Source organism: Nicotiana tabacum, chromosome 23 (genome assembly GCF_000715075.1).
Source record: "Nicotiana tabacum cultivar K326 chromosome 23, ASM71507v2, whole genome shotgun sequence".
In the NCBI taxonomy this organism is placed as follows: Eukaryota; Viridiplantae; Streptophyta; class Magnoliopsida; order Solanales; family Solanaceae; genus Nicotiana; species Nicotiana tabacum.
The window spans coordinates 45,746,096-45,767,290 of record NC_134102.1 but is presented as its reverse complement, the minus strand read 5'-3'; positions in this window follow the sequence as shown (position 1 = coordinate 45,767,290).

Genomic DNA, 21,195 nt, shown 5'->3' with positions numbered 1-21,195 from the left:
CTATTATGGCTAATGAACAGAAAAACAAATCAAAGGTGATATTTGAGATCATATGAGTTATAGGAAATTCCAATATCCGTGGGAAACAAGATAAGCCAAGTATTCATGCAACTGATGGCAGGACGACCAGGAAAAGTAATTGCTTACATTTAAAGACAACTGAGAAGACACAAAAGGAAATTTATGGTGCTAGCAAGTTAAAGGAAGGTTGCGAGTAGTATAAATAGATATGTGCAGGTCACAAGATAAAGTATCGTAGAGCGACAAGGTTTTAGGTAGATAGGAGTAAGGATAAGAAAAGGTGAGTGAAAAGGTGACTAGAATAGGTATGTCCTCAGGATTAAACCCATCAAAACAAGATCAAAACAAGAGAATTGATTGTTTCCGTAAGTTATAGAAAGCTCGGTACAACCTGAGTGAACTAAGAGAAGTCTAAGTCTAGGAGAAATTAGAAAAGATGAAATGCAGCCATGGTAGTAGAATAAGGGTGTAATGATGATAGACAAGAGGTTGACATTTAGACCTTTGATTGAGTAATTATTTTAAGAAAATGGATCTCATGAATTGCACGGGATTAGAATACCCCATAAGATGAATCACGTTGGTATGCTATGAAATACGGTTTTTGAAGTATAGTATCGACCCTAGGTAGATCAGGCAAATCACTTCAAATATTCCATGATGCAATGTGAGCCCTAGTGACAATATATTACGTGAGAGGTTTCAAGTTATCGGTGCTAGATTATGGATCAACATTACGATTAATCAACAATGGATGGATAAACGTTACAAAGTATGTGATGAGATTAGGCCTTCATTAATAAGATGAACAGTAATGATGAAGCATTATTGGACATGTATTTTTATATATAGGATAAGTAGTGAGAGAGTAACCTAGAGTTAGGTAGCATACCGTAGTAATAATAAATCGAAGTAATAATTATGGTATAGTATGACCTACCTAGTTCTAGTAAAGCCATAAGCATAGATAACCGAGGCTATGAAAAAAGATATATCAATATTCGTAAGTTTGACAATGTACCAAGCCAAGAACATCTGCACACCTATATATTCCTAGAGGAACAACTTGTCATAGAACTGTATATGTTCACAAAGTGAGGCCTAGATATTGGCTAAAAGATGGAGGAAAAGGGAGAGAAGAGTCGCATAGGCATACATACAAGGTCAGAGTCGTACATGCTGCATGACAGAAGGTAGCAACGGTTATGAGATTGGAAGAATTCCAATCACAAGTCGTGGTGTGAGAAAGAGGCATTAAGGGGGGAATGCCTCTTCACATAACGATTGCCTAGATGGTAAGGACAATATTAAAGTATTCATAAGATATATAGGTTATGAGACTCATAAGCGCATCAGTCAACATTCGAGGACGAATTTTCCAATGGGGGGAATGATGTTACACCCCATGTTTTCGTATGTTAGAGTACGCCGTAAGTCTATTGATGTAAGACTAGAAATGAGATCGTCTTTGAAGGTACATAAAGTAAGTTAATTATCTTACCTTAGAGGTTACAAATATTTAAGCTCATGGATAACAAGTACCAATAGGGTTGAAAGCCGTAAGTTGGGAATGTTATAACATGTACTTTTGGGGTGATATTATGGTTCTGAATTCAAGCGAGTTGTGGAACAAAAGTTGGCAAAGGTCATCACAAGTTACATTCATAAATATGCTAAAAATTAGGTCAAATGTAGCTGCACTATTCTCCCAATATACATGGAATTACGGGATGACCCACCTACCAAATTAAAGATCTATGAGTCTAGTTTCTATAGGATTAAACCATTCATCGATATGACATACACATAGAGATATATTTACATTTTTGTGAGAGTGCGAAAGCAGGTTCCAATGGGACCCGCTTAGGCGGTGGACGACCCTTGAACATTTTAAAGGGGTTGGACGGCTCATTTTTGGTCATTTTCGACCAAGGACTACTTTGGAGTCGTGTAAACGACTACATATTGCTGGAAATCATGGGGAATAGCTTGTTATAATGTTCATATTGTTGTTATGCTTGTCAATATGTTGAGTATGTTGATGATGTTATAAATAGGAGAAGAAGCAACCACACAATCCCTAGAAGTTGTCCATGTTGTTATTATCTCTTGATGGGTTGTTTGATGTTACTTTTATGATTGATATAAGGTTGGAATGTCATTTCAATATATATGTTTATATTCTGGACATGGTGATGGTGTTGTAACTACAGGAGAGATGGGAAAAGGAGTTGGGGTTTGGTTCAAATCCAAGCTTGCCGATTGTCGTGTTAAATTGTATTTTCGTTGGTGACATTTGTGCACTTGATGTAGTGTATATTGATTGGTGTTGTTGGGTTGTTGGATGTGTTGTGGTGCTGAAGGTATATAGTTGAAGGTTGTATGTGTTCCTGTGGTTTTAATGGACTCGGGAAAGCAAGGAAGACAGAGGAGATGTTGTCTGTTTTAATATAAAATAAGCTTGTCATTTGTAGTACAATAGTTGCATCATTCGTAGCTTAATGATAGTATTATTATCGTTGTTGTAGATTAAAGTGCGTCGAGACGAGTTCAACATGGTCACTGGATAGACTGTGATAAGATATGTTAAGGCTATCCTTTCTTCCCCTTTCGCATGATCCATATCATACAAACGAAACGAGCAAACACATAACTTTCACAAATGACTATATTCTTAGAAGTACTAGGGATGTCTATGTTAATGATTTCCCATGTGTCCTATTATTAAATCGTCTATTCAGTGGTCTTAGAAAATACATATGTTGATAAAGTTTATTTTATGATATTAACCGAAGGCATATTGATCTTATTGCTTTACGAGAGATCTTATTGACGTACTTCCATATGCATTGCATTAATTTATACATGTACATTGACCTATCATAAGATGGTGTTATATACACATCACTACCTGATCATCTGGTATACATTGATGATTTCACCCACTGAGGCCGATATGATATGATGGGATGCCCTTAGAGGCTTAAGGATATTATTTACACATATAGCTATGTATGATGTGACATTTATACACATATACATGACACTATAAAGGTGTCATGATTAACTGAGCTAGTTAGACTTACAGGTTTAGTCATTTTCTTGTGCTTCTTTTATGTCTTTTATATACTACTTTTCATGTCTTATATACTCGGTACTTTATTTGCCCTAACATCCGTTTTGCCTGGGGATGTTGGTTTTCATGCTCGCAGGTCCCGATAGATAGGTTGACAACCCTCCTAGTAGGCTATCAGCTTAGCAGAAGGTGTTTGTGAACTCTACCTGCTCCGGAATTGCCTATTTGATTAGATGCTTTGAACATGTATTGATTGGTATGGTGGGGCCATGTCCCGACCTTTATGATGTTTATGTACTCTTAGAGGCTTGTAGACATATGTCCTGTCGGCCTATGTTTTTAATGTACAAATAATCATTTCAGTTTTATAGGCCCGTATGTCATATGTACAAGTTCGTATACCATGTTGGGTTGTCCTATGTCGAGTATTCTCTTTGGTTTAATTCTGGTTATCTCATGACGGCCTTTTGGCTCATTTACCCATGATAGTATGATAAGAAAGATACGTTACGTTGGTACTCAATTGAGTTAGGTACCGGGTGCCCGTCGCGGCCCTTCGGTTTGGGTCATGATATTGTGCATGCCAAGCTCCCCTTATCAACCATCCATTGTGTCTTCAGAAAAGACACCACGCTCCACTCCAACATCGGCATCCCGGCATAGCTAACGTTATGGTCTTAGCATGACAATCAAGAATAGTATGATATGGTGACAACCAATGCATGACCAAAGTCACATCAAACTCCACCATTTGAGTTACGGAAGATAAACCCTAGTCTTATATTCCCCTATAGTGACCAAACAAGAGTGATAGATGTGGTGTACCACAATAGAATCCCCAACAGGCGTAGACACATAAATATGGGTACTCGGAGAATCTCGAGACATGTCCAAATATGAAGCAAAATACGAGGACAAATATGAATAAGTGGAACCCGGATAAAATAAAACGGATGCATCCCTATGACAGACCAAACAATACCTGTGATGATAGCATATGATGCAACAACTTCACTCCTACCAGGGAAAGCATAACAATGTGCCTGGCCTCCCCCTCTAGGACGTGCTCTATATTCATGCCCTCCACCCCTAGTTGGTTGTGCAGGTGGAGTAACAATTGGAGAAGAAACCATAGCCTAAGTACCATGCGGGGGTCCACCACTCCTAAGTCTGGGACAATCCCTTACCATGCGCCTAATATCACCACACACAAAGAAACCTTTATGCGGGTGTGGTTGCTAGTAATGTGTCTGACCCACACTGGTAGAATAGCCACTGCAGGAACCCCATGTAGGATGTTCAGTGGAAGATGGCTGTCCGAATAGCTGTCAGTGGAAGGGTACTTTGAGGTTCCTTAATAGCTGGAGCTATGCAAGAGCTTGAAGTGTAGAATGAATTGGTTGAATGATAAAACCTCTTCGGTGATGAATTAAAGATGCAGAGTGGGAACCACTGCATGCCGACTTGTCACGTGTGTTAGACTTCAGCACAGTTCAGCTAGATAAGAGCTTGGGTTATGAAGAGGAAGCAGTTGCCATTGTTGATAGTCAGGTTCGCAAGTTGAGGTCCAAGAATATTTGTGCGGTAAACGTCCAGTGGAGGGTCCAACCAGTCGGGGAAACGACTTGGGAGGCTGAGTAAGACATGCGGAGCATATATCCACACTTATTCACCACTCCAGGTATGATTCTAAACCTGTTCGAGGATGAATATTTGTTTAAGAGGTGGAGATTTTTGCTTTCTAGAACCCTGTTCCCCTAAATAAGACTTCTCGTACGTGTTTTTACTGTTTTATGACTTGTGGGGATGGTTAGTTTGGGATTTGGAAGGGTTCGGATTGAAATCAGAACACTTGGCTCCTTAAGTTGGCCTTAAAAGGCTAAGTTTGACTTCGGTCAACATTTTGAGTAAACGAACTCGGAATCGGGATTTGACGGTTCCAATAGGTTTGTATGATGATTTCGGACTAGGGCGTATGCTCGGGTGGGATTTGGATGACCTGGCTTCGGCACCTAATAGTGAAAGTTGGCTTTTTGGGTGAATTTCATAAGTTTGGGTTGAAGTGAATCTTTACATTATAGACGTTCATTTGGGATTCCAAGCTTCGGAATAGCTCCGTATGGTTATTATGGACTTAGAGGCGCGTCCGGAATTGGATTTTGAGGTCAGTAGGTCGTTTCGGGGTCATTTGGCAAAAAATGGAAATTTGAAGTTTTTGAAAAGTTTTGCCGAGGGTGGACTTTTTTTTATTGGGTTCGGATTTCAGTTTCAAAAGTTGGAGTAGCTACGTAATGTAATTTAAGAGTTGCACGCAAAATTTGGCGTCATTTCGAGTTCATTTGATAGGAATCGGATACGCGGGAGTATTTTTAGAAGTTTTTGAGTTCAAGATTTAATCCATGTGTTTTGGCATCTGATTCATGTTTTTTGATGTTATTTCAGCATTTCCATCACTCAAGCAAGTTTGTATGATGTTGTTAGACTTGTGTGTGTGTGTGTGGTGTGGAGCCCCGAGGGCTCGGGTGAGTTTCGGACATTCGGGAGGATGAGAAAAACTTCAGTTTTCTGGTGTTTCTTGGCAGCTGTTGCAGGTCTCGCAAATGTGAGAATTTGTTCGCATTTGCGAACCTCACATTTGTGAGGACGACTTCGCAATTTTAAAGAAGCCTGAGCTGGGCAGCATTTGCATTTGCGACACTTTGGTCGCATTTGCGACCTTGACAGTGTTCGCATTTGCGACACTTTGGTCGTATTTGCGACCTTGGCAGTGGAAGCCCAGGGTTGGCATTTGCGAGGAGTTTGTCACATTTGCGAACCAGATGTCACAAATGCGACATCTGAGGCCTGTGCACAGCTTATTAAATGCGGGACTTAGGCCCTTTAGTTCATTTTCTTTGATCTCTTGGGCGATTTTTAGAGCTCTTGGAAGGGGGTTTTCACCTAGCACTTTGAGGTAAGTAATTTCTACACAATATGAGTTAGATACATAGATTATGGGTAGATTAACATGTAAAAATTGGTGAAATCAAGGGTTTAGATAAAAACCCTAGGTTTTGGATAAAAATGGGATTTGACCACGAAATTGGTTATGGAATTTAGTAAAAATCATATATTTGAGGTTATAGGTAACAATTTTCTTCGAACATTTCCGGAATCTGGGCACGTGGGCCCGGGGTGATATTTGGGAATTTTCAATTGGGGTTGGGAAATCGCTTTAATAGTTAGAATATGAACTTTCTTATATTGACTATTTTATACGTTAGTTGACTAGTTTCGAGTCATTTTGGCACCAAATTGAGGGTTTGAGCACAAATCTAGGATCTGGAGTAGGCTTGAGACAAGGTAAGTCTCTTTTCTAACCTCGTAAGAGGGACTTAACCCCATAAGTAAATTGAATTAAAATGTGCTTCTATTTGGGGGGCTACGTACGCATGAGGTGACGAGAGTCCGTACGTAGCTACTAATTATGCTATTGTGCGGGTAGTCTAGGACCCATACCATGCTATACTTACAATGTTTGTACCCAACTTGTTAACTTAATTGCTTAAGTCTTTTGAAACCCAATAAAAGAATTAAATTTCACGTGCTTGAAGTTGTGAATGGAACACTTGACAGTTATTGAGAATTTGTGTTTACCTTAAAATATTTTCTATTTGTGAAGCGGGCCGAATGCCTCAGTAGTAGATAGATACATCTATGGTTCATGCCGTTCGACCCTCAGCAGTACACAGTTTAAATATTATGTTTAATCGGGCCGTACGACCTCGGCATAATTTGCGCATGATAAATCTTTGGAACCAATTATAATTGATATTGTTTTGTTGGTTTGAGATATAAATTGTTAAATGATGAAAAAGAATAAATTTGGAACTAAATATTGGTGAAGGGATTATTTACTATTTCCTGTTATTAGGTTTTCTATATTCTTCGTGAAATCCATGCTTAAGTAAATTTTGACATATTATTGTTAGCCCATAGTAAGTGTCCAAGTCGACCCCCGTCACTACTTATTCGAGGTTAGACTGGATACTTACGGGGTACATGTTGTTTATGTACCCATGCTACACTTCCGCACTGAATGTGCAGGATCTGAGGCAGGTGCATCTGGAAATCAGTCCGGCGCACACACTTGATTACTACTTTGAGACTTCACGGTAAGCTGCCTTTTGAGCCCGTTGTGCAGCAGCCGGAGTCTTTCTTTTGATTGTATTTTTTTTTTCTACCTACTTCACTCCGAACAGTAGATTAGTGTTCTTTTGAATATTCTACTAGGTGTTCATACACTTATGACACTAGGTCTTGGAACACACACTAGTAGACTTGCGGTTTTGGTTTTATTATATGATTATGATCGCACGTAGTTGCTTCTGTGTTATTTATTTTAGATCTGTTATTCTCATATCCTTTTTAATTTAAAGAAAGTTTAATTACATGGAAAATAATTTGTTAAAAATAGGAGTTCACGTGACTAGTTTACAGTTGGCTTGCCTAGCGGCGGCATTAGGCGCCATCACGGCCTATCATAAAATTGGGTTGTGACAGGAGCCAGGTCAGCTTCACAATCGTGATGGTGCTTTCATGATCGCAAAAGAGGAATTTTGGATGAGGAAGATTGTGCTTCACAAACGCGAGGCAGTGTCCACGTTAGTGAAGGGAACTACTAGCAAGGTGTATATTTGAGTTCTAATATCGGGACATGGCTCAGTTTTTAACATTTTGTGTTTTGGAGAGTGTGATAGGGAGGTTTTGAAAGTGGATATCACTACTATATTGGAGTATGTAATCTGCGCTTTGATTTGATCATATATCTTTATTCGCTATGGATTTCTACATTTAAAAATAGATTTTGGAAGTGACAATTTGGTGTTTCTACCTAAAACTTAAGAGCGTAAAAGTTGAGGTTTGATCATAGATTTTGACATGGATTTGATAGCTAAATACATGTTTAGAGCCGCGGGGTTCTTGATTAACGGGATAAACTCCTATACTCGTGATTTGACCATGTGGGCATGGGCTGACTACTGCTGACGTTTTTGAATTTTTTAAAGATTAAAACTTTATTTTTTGGAATTAACTTCTATGAGTTTATCTGACCTTATTGAATATTATTTGTCTAGATTTGAGTCGGTTGGAGGTAATTTCTAAAGGAAAGGCAATTTTGGATAGTTAATTTGGCTTCCAAAGGTAAGTATCTTGACTAGGCTTTGCTTGAGAAAATCCGCCATAGGCAAAAGACCTTATTAATTATTTGCTTTGTTTTAGAGGCGTTGTATATGTGTGGTTGGAAGCATATATACGAATGCCATGGGATATACATACTCAGGAAGATTTCCAGGTATATTTTCCCTTGGTTTAGTATCATATGCTATTTATGATTTGTTATATCTCTTGTATGACAATACGATCTCTCTTTATAATGCTAGAAATCATGCTTAGGCTACTATTGCCTTGTTGATTGGAAATTACTATTCATGTCATCATGTTCTACCTGTCATAGATGTAGTAATAAAGTTCACTTTCCTACATCCTTATATGTATATTTCACATTTCTATACGCCTTCTTGGTATTATTTATGGCGCATATACATACCTTTTGTATATTGATGCTCTTACATGGATTGAAGTTGAGCCACGTGAGTCGTCCATGCAATTAGTATAGTTAAGGCACGTGAATTAAGTGATATTGTATTAGCACATGAATTTTTCATGCAAGTGATATTGTTATGAGCACTTGAGTTATTCGTGCAGCACATGAATTTGGATATGTCTCTCCTTATTTAGGTGATCACTCATTATTCATTGGGCACTATGTTCAAATATTTGTTTTACACTTGGGAAGTGTCGAATTTTTGAGAGAGTATTATTCATTAATAGACACTATAGAATCTTCTCCTTTTCATTAATAATAAGGCTCTGTGATGCATATCATCTTTATATAAAGATTTGATAAACCAATGTGAGTTTTGATCACTTCTTATCCGAAGCATGACATTGTTGCTGTTAATTGCGCCGGATCATCTTATACATCATTTCTGCTAGATTCTTGGGGTATATTTATTTATAAACTATTCAGGTTATGATAGTAAGTATCAGTGTACTAATATCACCACTATTTTGCCGAAGTTAGTCTTGGCACTAGCAAAGCTGATGAGTATATCATTGCAGCGCTAAAAGAATTGAGGTAGTGCAGCCTGTCAATCTACAAACCTCAAAATCACATTCTTTTCCTATTTTGGGACTTTTGCTTATTTCAGATAGCGTTGTATTATTCAGACTATTGAATTTTTTACTCTTTTAGAGCTCATTTGCTTGTTGACACTAGTTTTTAAGTTAGTGTATTGTTGTTTCCTCTTTTTGGTGTTGTTCTAGACTTATTTATGCTATGAATCTCTATTGGACTTGTTATATTGGTTCAATCATGATATTATTTGATTGTTTTGTGATTGGTTCATCTAACCAGCGTGTTAGCTGCGTTCATGACTATTTGATGGGTTTTTGGGTTATCACAGCTTGGTATTAGAGCCTAAGTTGCATCGGTCTAATGAGTCCTACTCAAGTTAATTAGAGTCTTGCGGACCAATATGCAGATGACTTTACTTATCTTCGAGAGGCATTGGGACATTAAGAAAACATAACATTCTTTCATTATCTATCATGCAATTTTGATTTATCCTGAAATTTGAATCTTTACCCTTCAATTCTCTCATAGATGCTTAGGACACGTGCATAAGGTGTAGGTGCTAGCGCCCCAAGTTGTTGTTTCCACTAGAGGCAGAGGCAAGGTCAGGGGCTGAGTTGGGCTATCAAAAATTGAATCTTTACCCTTCTATTTTCTTAAAGATTGCGAGGACACATTCACTAGTCGCAACTAATTAGGAGCCAGAGCACCAGGTTATGGCTGCCACTAGTATGTATGTTTGGTTTCACTGAGACCATGGTCCAGGCAAGTGTACTTCCTATGGCACCAGCTACTTTTGTGGTTGGGGGAGGAGCTCATACCATAGTCACTCGCACTCTAAACAAGATCAAGCCTAAGTATTGGACCCCATGAGTGTTACCATCTAGTATTGTTCAGCCTATCATTGCAGTGTGGCCCAACGTTAGGCTTGCTATGTTTGTGGATGAGTATAAGAGGATGGATAGGTTTCAGATGTCACTGCCAACATACTTTGAGGATCGCTATTCAGAGGATGTCTGTGACTTCTTGGATAGGTGTCACGATATTTTGCAAAATTTAGAACTTGTGGATTCCAATGAAGTAGAATTCCCTACTTTTAGCTTAGAGGGTCATCCAAGAGGTGGTGGAAGAATTACGAACATGGTAGGCCAACAGGGACACTTCTTCTATAATATGTTTATTTTTCGCATCTCTTCATGGAGAAGTTCATCCTACCCACTATTAGAGTTGAGCTCCATAGCCAGTTTGAGCATTTGTTTCAGGGCAACATGTCAGTGACTCAGTATGAGGGGAGGTTCACATACTTATCACGCTATGTAGCTTTTCAAATTCCCACTGACAAGGATAAGGCACAAAGGTTCATTGAGGGTCTTCACTTCAGTATCAGGATTCAGATGGCTTGTGGCGAAGGTTGATTGTTTAAGTGGAGCTCGCATCTGTAAGGGAGGTGTCGCAAAAGCAACGTCGCATGAGATACTAGGATGTCAACAAAAGTGGAAATCAGTGGGAGAATGTTATAATTTGAGGGTTTTGCTTATTTTCACTATTTAAGATTTGGAGCTCTGTAATATGTGACTTTTGAGGAGATTTTCATCACTAATTTGTGGATAAGTAATTTCCACTAATATTTTACTTTATATTTTGAACTCCCATGGATTTGTACACTTAAATCATGAGAGTTAGGAGGAAAAATTTATTATTTTGTCTATAACTTAAAACAGTGAATTTTTTGGATTTGATCGTCGATCTGGACTTGGTTTTTGAATCTAGTCATATATTTTGATCCCTAGGGTTATGGGTAGTCGGGATCTACCCCTTGATTCGAGTTTTGACCGTGTGGGCCTGAGCTAACTTTTGGGGATTTCATAAAAGATTTAAACTTTATTATTTATAATTGATTTATATTGCTCTGTTTGACATTATTGGTTTATATTTGACCATTAGAGACATTTGGAGTTAGAGTTTTGACGATTTGGCATTTTTGGTGATTTTCTGCTTCGGGGTAGACATAAGTCCATTGGCTAACTTTTTTTAAAAGCGAAACCACCTAGATTTAATTTAATTGCTATGTGTTAAAGGGATTGAGGGTTGTGTATATACAAGGTGGCGAGCATATATATACTTAACAAGTTTATATCATGATCGGGATTGAATTGAGACACTTTATGTCACGATCGATAATCAAAGTAGTCGTGATGGACCCTAACCCAACCCGTTAAGTAAGCCTCATAACACTAATCACAATCCAAATGAGAATAATAAGAATCAATAAGTGAAATAATTGAATCTCTATACAACAACCCAACGACTAGTAGTACAAGACATGAGCCACCAAGACTTAGATTTACAAAGCTGTTATGAAATAAATCCAACATTTGTTTGAAATGTACATAACAGATTACAAATCTAAAACTACCAAGGACAAGTGGTAGCTATGTCCGGAAAAGATGTACGTCTCCAATGCTGACTCCCACTATACTCAAGAGCATAAATTCCAAGATCACCATGATGGGTGCAAAAGTGTAGTATAAGTACAATCGACCCCATGTACTCAATAAGTATCGTAACTAACCTCCGCGAGGTAATAGAAGCAAGAATTATAAATGATACCTACCAAGATTTGATCCATATCTACACACTGCATGGATAACTCATGTGTTGTATGGACAACTCACGTGCTAATAATTTCAACCGCATAGAGAAGTCACGTGCTATAGAATCAATATCTAGATCCACACGAACAACTCACGTGCTAATAATATCAATAGCACTAACAACTCACGTGTCAAAAATCATGATCTGCTTGGCGTGGTCACATGCTATATATCACAATCCGCCCAGCGTGGTCAGAAGCTCAATATCAAAATATGCTTGGCGTTGTCACATGCCCAATAACACCATGTCATGTACTACCAGTCCAAACCATAACACACGGAAAGCAGATATACAAGCTTATATGTACATGATCAAAAAATATCATATTTCATACTCTGACTTGTATAAGTGACATGCTAAGGTTTAGGCATATGCAAAGTGTGCTATCATAGCACAAATCGGTAAATTACATCATCAAAGTAGCAATTATCAGGTTCAATTAATGAGCTTTACCTCTATGTAGCCTCAACATAGCTTAAATAGCTCACAACAGGGGTGAAAATATTAGAAACATCACATCATGAAGCTTAGCAATCAATTCAAGGCATATCATAGCCTAAACACTTCCTCGATCATGCATAAGTAACATGGTGCATGCACGTGGGTTCAACCCCGCGCATGTGCGCCACCCATAGCAGGTAGCTATCAAAAATAATCCAGGCAACAAGTGCCTCTACCATGTTTATGTAACATACTTACCTCAACCAGGACAAAACAAATAGCTAGAAAAGACAAACAATACTCTAGGAACTCAATCGAGTGCGAATCAACTTCTGAACGGCTTGAAACTAGCCAAAAACAACTCAAAAACATCAAATAATGCCTTAGTAAACAACCCCGAGCGATAAAGGTCGAACTTTTAATCAAATACTCAATGTCAAACGCAGGCCTGCCCATCATAACCCAACAAAACATACAAATTCTGACAACTCAGATGAATCCTAGTCCAACCATAGTAATCTCACTCAAATCCGACTCCCAATCGATATTCAAAACCCAATTATTCACTTTAGAAAAGTTTAGACAAAACCCACAAATTGCTCATTTGGATTCATCAAATTACATGACAAAATCGAAGATTGAATCATGTAATATAATCAAATCCGAGTAAATGTTACTTACCACAATCCATGTGGTAAACATCCCCTCCAAAATCACCCAAATCCGAGCTATATAACTAAAAATATGATAAAATGACCAAAATCTTCGAAATACAACACTTTATAATCACTATATATGGATACCTTTGAAAAAAAACCACAAACCTTGCGAACACGGTGAACACCGCTGCTAGACCTTCGTGAATGTGTGGCCTCCTATGTGAACGCGATGAACAAAGCCACCAACTCCCTCGCTGATACGCGAACGCGATACAGCACTGTGAACATGGTACCCCATGCCTCAAAATACTACACAGACGCGATCATCCAGTCGCGAACTTCATGAAGAAAATCACCCAGCTCCCATAATACACTACGCAATCGCTGCTTCTTCTTCGCGAAGAACTGAAACCCCAGAAATCAGCAGAACACCATCAATGCATGAAACTCCAAAATGGTCCGAAATCAACTTGAAACTCACCCAAGCCCCTCGGGACTCCGTACGAACATACCAAAAAGTCCCAAAATAGAACACGAACCTACTCGAGGCCTCAAATTACCCATAACAACATCAAAACCACTAATCGCACCTCAAATCAATCTTAATGAACTTTCAATTTCCAAAATTCGTGCCGAATCATATTAAATCAACTCGGAATGACCACAAATTTTGAAAGAAAGTTCCAGATGAATTGTTAATAAAGGTAAAGTATGTGTAGTCATATTAGGACTTAAGAAATCTTGAAGGAAATGGGCCAAACAATGAGTATGATGTGTCTCTATTATTTTTCTCTGTGTACCCGGTGTTTCACATGTCTATGTCTAAGAAGGTGAAGTTAATGGATAATTGGATTATGAGGAGCATCTATTTGCTATCCTTGTTAGATAAGCCAGGGAGTTGGGATTACCTCCGTTACTGTGTTATAGAGTCTGTAAGTCGAGGAGGCCACCTTGAGGACCAAGAGTGTTAAGGAAATAACATGTTCTCACTTGAGTGTATAGTCAATTGATTGAGATTTGAAAGGTACTTTCTAGGTGTTATGACTTAAAAATGTGTAGTTCATGTCCAAATATCATTTTGATAATGCAGTACTTGTAATGCTGAGATTAGTATTATTGATATGTACATTGTGGTGCTTTATTGAGTTGTGGATGTGTTGTTAGGAGTTGTTTTGGTGTTACTATGGCAGGTGGATAGGCCTAGTTACAAAGGAAACTCTGGCAAAATGTTTGGAAATTTGGGGAGTTAGTTAAGTTTGAGGCTGCTGGTGTGGGGTATGAAAAACTGAGTTGCATAAGGTGCTAATAGTGGACCCTGGTCCTCATTCGAGGACTAATGATCTTAAGTGGGGGAGGATGTAAGGCCCCGTAAAAATGTTCCTAAAAACCGGTGTTGTGTGATGCCAGGGCATGCATAGCGGTTCGGACTTTTTACATTAAACAGTGCACTAGGGAGTTGAAGAAAATGTTGGGCAGAAGTAGGCATTTCTGCAGCCTATTCTATGACCGCAGAACCACTCTATGGACCGCAGAATGGTCGCAGAGTAGGTCAGTTTTCTGGGTCATTTTGATGTCAATTTCGCGGCCATTATGCGACCGCATAACCACTTCGCGTGCCGCACTCTCGTTGCATATCCAGCTTTGCGATTTTTTGGATGGAGGTTCTGCGGTGCACTATGCGACCGCAGAACTATTTTGCGGTGCATTATGCGACCGCATAACAGGTTTGTGGGCCGCATAGTGACCGCAGACCTGGTCACTTCCTTTCCAATTTTGGCACCCAAATTTCGCGGTCATTTCGCGTACCGCATAATCATTATGCGGTCGCATATGCGGCTGCATAACCTGTTTTGGAGCTTCATTTTTGGGTTTTTAAAACCCGACCCTACTTTGTTAAAATAGATGTAATGGGCTATTTTTTAGAAAAATCTGATACACTAGAGTGAGAGAGAGAGTCCTATCGGGAGAAAGTGATCTTCATCAAATTGCACTTCAATTCTCACTTAAAACCTTGAAGATTATCAAGAGAGGCACCTAGGTCTTCTTCCTAAGAGGTAAGCTTTTATCACCAAAACTCTTAATTTTAAAATATAACTAGAATGGGTCATTAGTAAGGTAATTCATGTGGATGGGAGTGCTTACCTTGCATGCATGTGTTCCTAAGGTACGTGGGGAGGTTGTCAGTTAAAGATAGAAAAGAATGGGGTGTGGGTTGGTGGAGTCCTTCATAAAAAAGTCCATAAAGCCTTAATACACATATAATGTTAGATAGAATGCTCAAGTGAGCTAGAATTATTATTATTTTCCTAATTTTGGATTTAATTTTGCTATATTGCTAAAGTAGATTGAAGTTGCTAATATTCTGGAACATCTTAGAGTCTTAAGAGGCTTAATTGATGTATGTTAGCTAAACCCCCTCTTCTTAGAATTGAATCCCATTGTATTCATGCAATCAACGTAAGTCCCAAATTGAACGTCCTAGTAATTGCTATCCCGAATATGCTTGCTTTGCAAATATATGTGTAATATGTATTCCCATGCTTTCATCATGTTATCTCGTCACTTGAGGAAATGTTCAAGACTTAGAATATGTGCTAATATACCTAGACTTCACGTCAAATTTGATTAGAGACTGTTATGCCAAATTGTGTGAAAAGCCTCTATGTGCCTTGAAATCTAAATTGCTCACATGTGAAATCAAGAGTCTTGAATGAAAACCGTGTTGTTATCGATGATAATAAAAATGTTGCATTGTGGAAAAGAACTTGATTGTGAAATAAGGCCAAGTGCCAAGAACGACTTTATAATTAAAGCCACTTGTGCCAATGTGCTGAAAAGATGGGAAATAAATATAAAGTAAGCTGATCGATTGAAATGGTTGATGTCTCGAATGAGATAGCTTAGCCGATCGGGCCGAGATCGAACTCTATGTAATAACACTTTGGGATTGTGAGGGAAATTGTGATCATGGTTGATGTCTCAAATGAGATGGCTTAGCCGATCAGGCTGAGATCGGACTCCGTGTAATAACACGGCGGTATTGTGAATGAAATAGTGAATATGGTTGATGTCTCAAATTAGTTGGCTTAGCCGATCGGGCCGAGATCTGACTCCGTGTAAGAACACAGTGGTATTCTAGATTGTGGCATATTGGTACTAAAAGCCATCCTACCTAATAATGTGGGAATTGACTTAAACAAATCTATGTGATCCTTAACTTGATGTTTTAGTGTTATTTAAAGCTCATATTGCATTCTTGACTGTCACCCCTATATTGTTGTTCATTCTATCGAGATAGTGTTTAATTATACATAATAGTATTATTCGACAGTACTAAAGTCCCTTTTGCTGGGGGCGCTGCATCTTTAAAGGATACTATGTGAATTGTTAATAAAGGTAAAGTATGTGTAGTCATATTAGGACTTAAGAAATCTCGAAGGAAATGGGCCAAACAATGAGCATGATGTGTCTCTATTATTGTTCTCTGTGTACCCGGTGTTTCACATGTCTATGTCTAAGAAGGTGAAGTTAATGGATAATTGGATTATGAGGAGCATCTATTTGCTATCCTTGTTAGATAAGCCAGGGAGTTGGGATTACCTCCGTTACTGTGTTATAGAGTCTGTAAGTCGAGGAGGCCACCTTGAGGACCAAGAGTGTTAAGGAAATAACATGTTCTCACTTGAGTGTATAGTCAATTGATTGAGATTTGAAAGGTACTTTCTATGTGTTATGACTTAAAAATGTGTAGTTCATGTCCAAATATCATTTTGATAATGCAGTACTTGTAATGCTGAGATTAGTATTATTGATATGTACATTGTGGTGCTTTATTGAGTTGTGGATGTGTTGTTAGGAGTTGTTTTGGTGTTACTATGGCAGGTGGATAGGCCTAGTTACAAAGGAAACTCTGGCAAAATGTTTGGAAATTTGGGGAGTTAGTTAAGTTTGAGGCTGCTGGTGTGGGGTATGAAAAACTGAGTTGCATAAGGTGCTAATAGTGGACCCTGGTCCTCATTCGAGGACTAATGATCTTAAGTGGGGGAGGATGTAAGGCCCCGTAAAAATGTTCCTAAAAACCGGTGTTGTGTGATGCAAGGGCATGCATAGCGGTTCGGACTTTTTACATTAAACAGTGCACTAGGGAGTTGAAGAAAATGTTGGGCAGAAGTAGGCATTTCTGCAGCCTATTCTATGACCGCAGAACCACTCTATGGACCGCAGAATGGTCGCAGAGTAGGTCAGTTTTCTGGGTCATTTTGATGTCAATTTCGCGGCCATTATGCGACCGCATAACCACTTCGCGTGCCGCACTCTCGTTGCATATCCAGCTTTGCGATTTTTTGGATGGAGGTTCTGCGGTGCACTATGCGACCGCAGAACTGTTTTGCGATGCATTATGCGACCGCATAACAGGTTTGTGGGCCGCATAGTGACCGCAGACCTGGTCACTTCCTTTCCAATTTTGGCACCCAAATTTTGCGGTCATTTCGCGTACCGCATAATCATTATGCGGTCGCATATGCGGCTACATAACCTGTTTTGGAGCTTCATTTTTGGGTTTTTAAAACCCGACCCTACTTTGTTAAAAAAGATGTAATGGGCTATTTTTTAGAAAAATCTGATACACTAGAGTGAGAGAGAGAGTCCTATCAGGAGAAAGTGATCTTCATCAAATTGCACTTCAATTCTCACTTAAAACCTTGAAGATTATCAAGAGAGGCACCTAGGTCTTCTTCCTATGAGGTAAGCTTTTATCACCAAAACTCTTAATTTTAAAATATAACTAGAATGGGTCATTAATAAGGTAATTCATGTGGATGGGAGTGCTTACCTTGCATGCATGTGTTCCTAAGGTACGTGGGGAGGTTGTCAGTTAAAGATAGAAAAGAATGGGGTGTGGGTTGGTGGAGTCCTTCATAAAAAGGTCCATAAAGCCTTAATACACATATAATGTTAGATAGAATGCTCAAGTGAGCTAGAATTATTATTATTTTCCTAATTTTGGATTTAATTTTGCTATATTGCTAAAGTAGATTGAAGTTGCTAATATTCCGGAACATCTTAGAGTCTTAAGAGGCTTAATTGATGTATGTTGGCTAAACCCCCTCTTCTTAGAATTGAATCCCATTGTATTCATGCAATCAACGTAAGTCCCAAATTGAACGTCCTAGTAATTGCTATCCCGAATATGCTTGCTTTGCAAATATATGTGTAATATGTATTCCCATGCTTTCATCATGTTATCTCGTCACTTGAGGAAATGTTCAAGACTTAGAATATGTGCTAATATACCTAGACTTCACGTCAAATTTGATTAGAGACTGTTATGCCAAATTGTGTGAAAAGCCTCTATGTGCCTTGAAATCTAAATTGCTCACATGTGAAATCAAGAGTCTTGAATGAAAACCGTGTTGTTATCGATGATAATAAAAATGTTGCATTGTGGAAAAGAACTTGATTGTGAAATAAGGCCAAGTGCCAAGAACGACTTTATAATTAAAGCCACTTGTGCCAATGTGCTGAAAAGATGGGAAATAAATATAAAGTAAGCTGATCGATTGAAATGGTTGATGTCTCGAATGAGATAGCTTAGCCGATCGGGCCGAGATCGAACTCTATGTAATAACACTTTGGGATTGTGAGGGAAATTGTGATCATGGTTGATGTCTCAAATGAGATGGCTTAGCCGATCAGGCTGAGATCGGACTCCGTGTAATAACACGGCGGTATTGTGAATGAAATAGTGAATATGGTTGATGTCTCAAATTAGTTGGCTTAGCCGATCGGGCCGAGATCTGACTCCGTGTAAGAACACAGTGGTATTCTAGATTGTGGCATATTGGTACTAAAAGCCATCCTACCTAATAATGTGGGAATTGACTTAAACAAATCTATGTGATCCTTAACTTGATGTTTTAGTGTTATTTAAAGCTCATATTGCATTCTTGACTGTCACCCCTATATTTTTGTTCATTCTATCGAGATAGTGTTTAATTATACATAATAGTATTATTCGACAGTACTAAAGTCCCTTTTGCTGGGGGTGCTGCATCTTTAAAGGATACTATGTGAATTGTTAATAAAGGTAAAGTATGTGTAGTCATATTAGGACTTAAGAAATCTCGAAGGAAATGGGCCAAAAAATGAGTATGATGTTTCTCTATTATTGTTCTATGTGTACCCGGTGTTTCACGTGTCTATGTCTAAAAAGGTAAAGTTAATGGATAATTGGATTATGAGGAGCAACTATTTGCTATCCTTGTTAGATAAGCCTGGGAGTTGGGATTACCTCCGTTACTGTGTTATGGAGTCTGTAAGTCAAGGAGACCACCTTGAGGGCCAAGAGTGTTAAGGAAATAACATGTTCTCACTTGAGTGTATAGTCAACTGATTGTGATTTGAAAGGTACTTTCTAGGTGTTATGACTTAAAAATGTGCAGTTCATGTCCAGATATCATTTTGATAATGCAGTGCTTCTAATGCTGAGATTAGTGTTATTGATATGTACATTGTGGTGCTTTATTGAGTTGTGGATGTGTTGTTAGGAGTTATTTTGGTGTTACTATGGCAGGTGGATAGGCCTAGTTACAAAGGAAACTCTGGCAAAATGTTTGAAAATTTGGGGAGTTAGTTAAGTTTGAGGCTGCTGGTGTGGGGTATGAAAAACTGAGTTGCATAAGGTGCTAATAGTGGACCCTAGTCCTCATTCGAGGATGAATGATCTTAAGTGGGGGAGGATGTAAGTCCCCGTAAGAATGTTCCTAAAAACCGGTGTTCTGTGATGCCAGGGCAGGCGTAGCGGTTTGGACTTTTTACATTGAACAGTGCACAATGGAGTTGAAGAAAATGTTATGTAGAAGTAGGCATTTCTGCGGCCTATTCTACGACTGCAGAACCACTATGTGGACCGCAGAATGGTTGCAGAGTGGGTCAGTTTTCTGGGTCATTTTGATGTCAATTTCGCGGCCATTATGCGACCACATAACCACTTCGCGTGTCGCACTCTTGTCACATTCCTGTTTTGGGATTTTTTGGAGGGAGGTTCTGTGGTGCACTATGCGACTGCAGAACCATTTTGCGGTGCATTATGCGACCGCATAACAAGTTTGTGGGCCGCATAGTGACCGCAGACCTGGTCACTTCCTTTCCAATTTTGGCACCCAAATTTCGCGGTCATTTCGCGTACCGCATAATCATTATGCGGTCGCATATACGGCCTCATAACCTGTTTTGGAGCTTCATTTTTGGGTTTTTAAAACCCGACCCTACTTTGTTAAAATAGTTGTAAGGGGCTATTTTTGAGAAAAATCTGATACTCTAGAGTGAGAGAGAGAGTCCTAGAGGGAAAAAGTGATCTTCATCAAATTGCTCTTTAATTCTCACTTAAAACCTTGAAGATTATCAAGAGAGGCACGTAGGTCTTCTTCCTAAGGTATGTGGGGAGGTTGTCAGTTAAAGATAAAAAGGTCCATAAAACCTTAATACACATATAATGTTTGATAGAATGCTCAAGTGAGCTAGAATTATGATTATTTTCCTAATTTTGGGTTTAATTTTGCTATATTGCTAAAGTAGATTAAAGTTGCTAATATTCCGGAACATGTTAGAGTCTTAAGAGGCTCAATTGATGTATGTTGGCTAAACCCCCTCTTCTTAGAATTGAATCCCACGGTATTCATGCAATCGACGTAAGTCCCAAATTGAACGTCCTAGAAATTGCTATCCCGAATGTGCTTGCTTTGCAAATATATGTGTAATATGTATTCACATGCTTTCATCATGTTATCTCGTCACTTGAGGAAATGTTCAAGACTTAGAATATGTGCTAATATACCTTAACTTCACGTCAAATTTGATTAAAGACTATTATGCCAAATTGTGTGAAAAGCCTCTATGTGCCTTGAATTATAAAATGCTCACATGTGAAATCAAGAGTCTTGAATGAAAACCGTGTTTTATCGATGATAATAATAATGTTGGATTGTGGAAAAAAACTTGATTGTGAAATAAGGCCAAGTGCCAAGAACGACTTTATAATTAAAGCCACTTGTGCCAATGTGCTGAAAAGATGGGAAATAAATATGAAGTAAGCTAATCGATTGAAATGGTTGATGTCTCGAATGAGATGGCTTAGCCGATCGGGCCGAGATCGAACTCTGTGT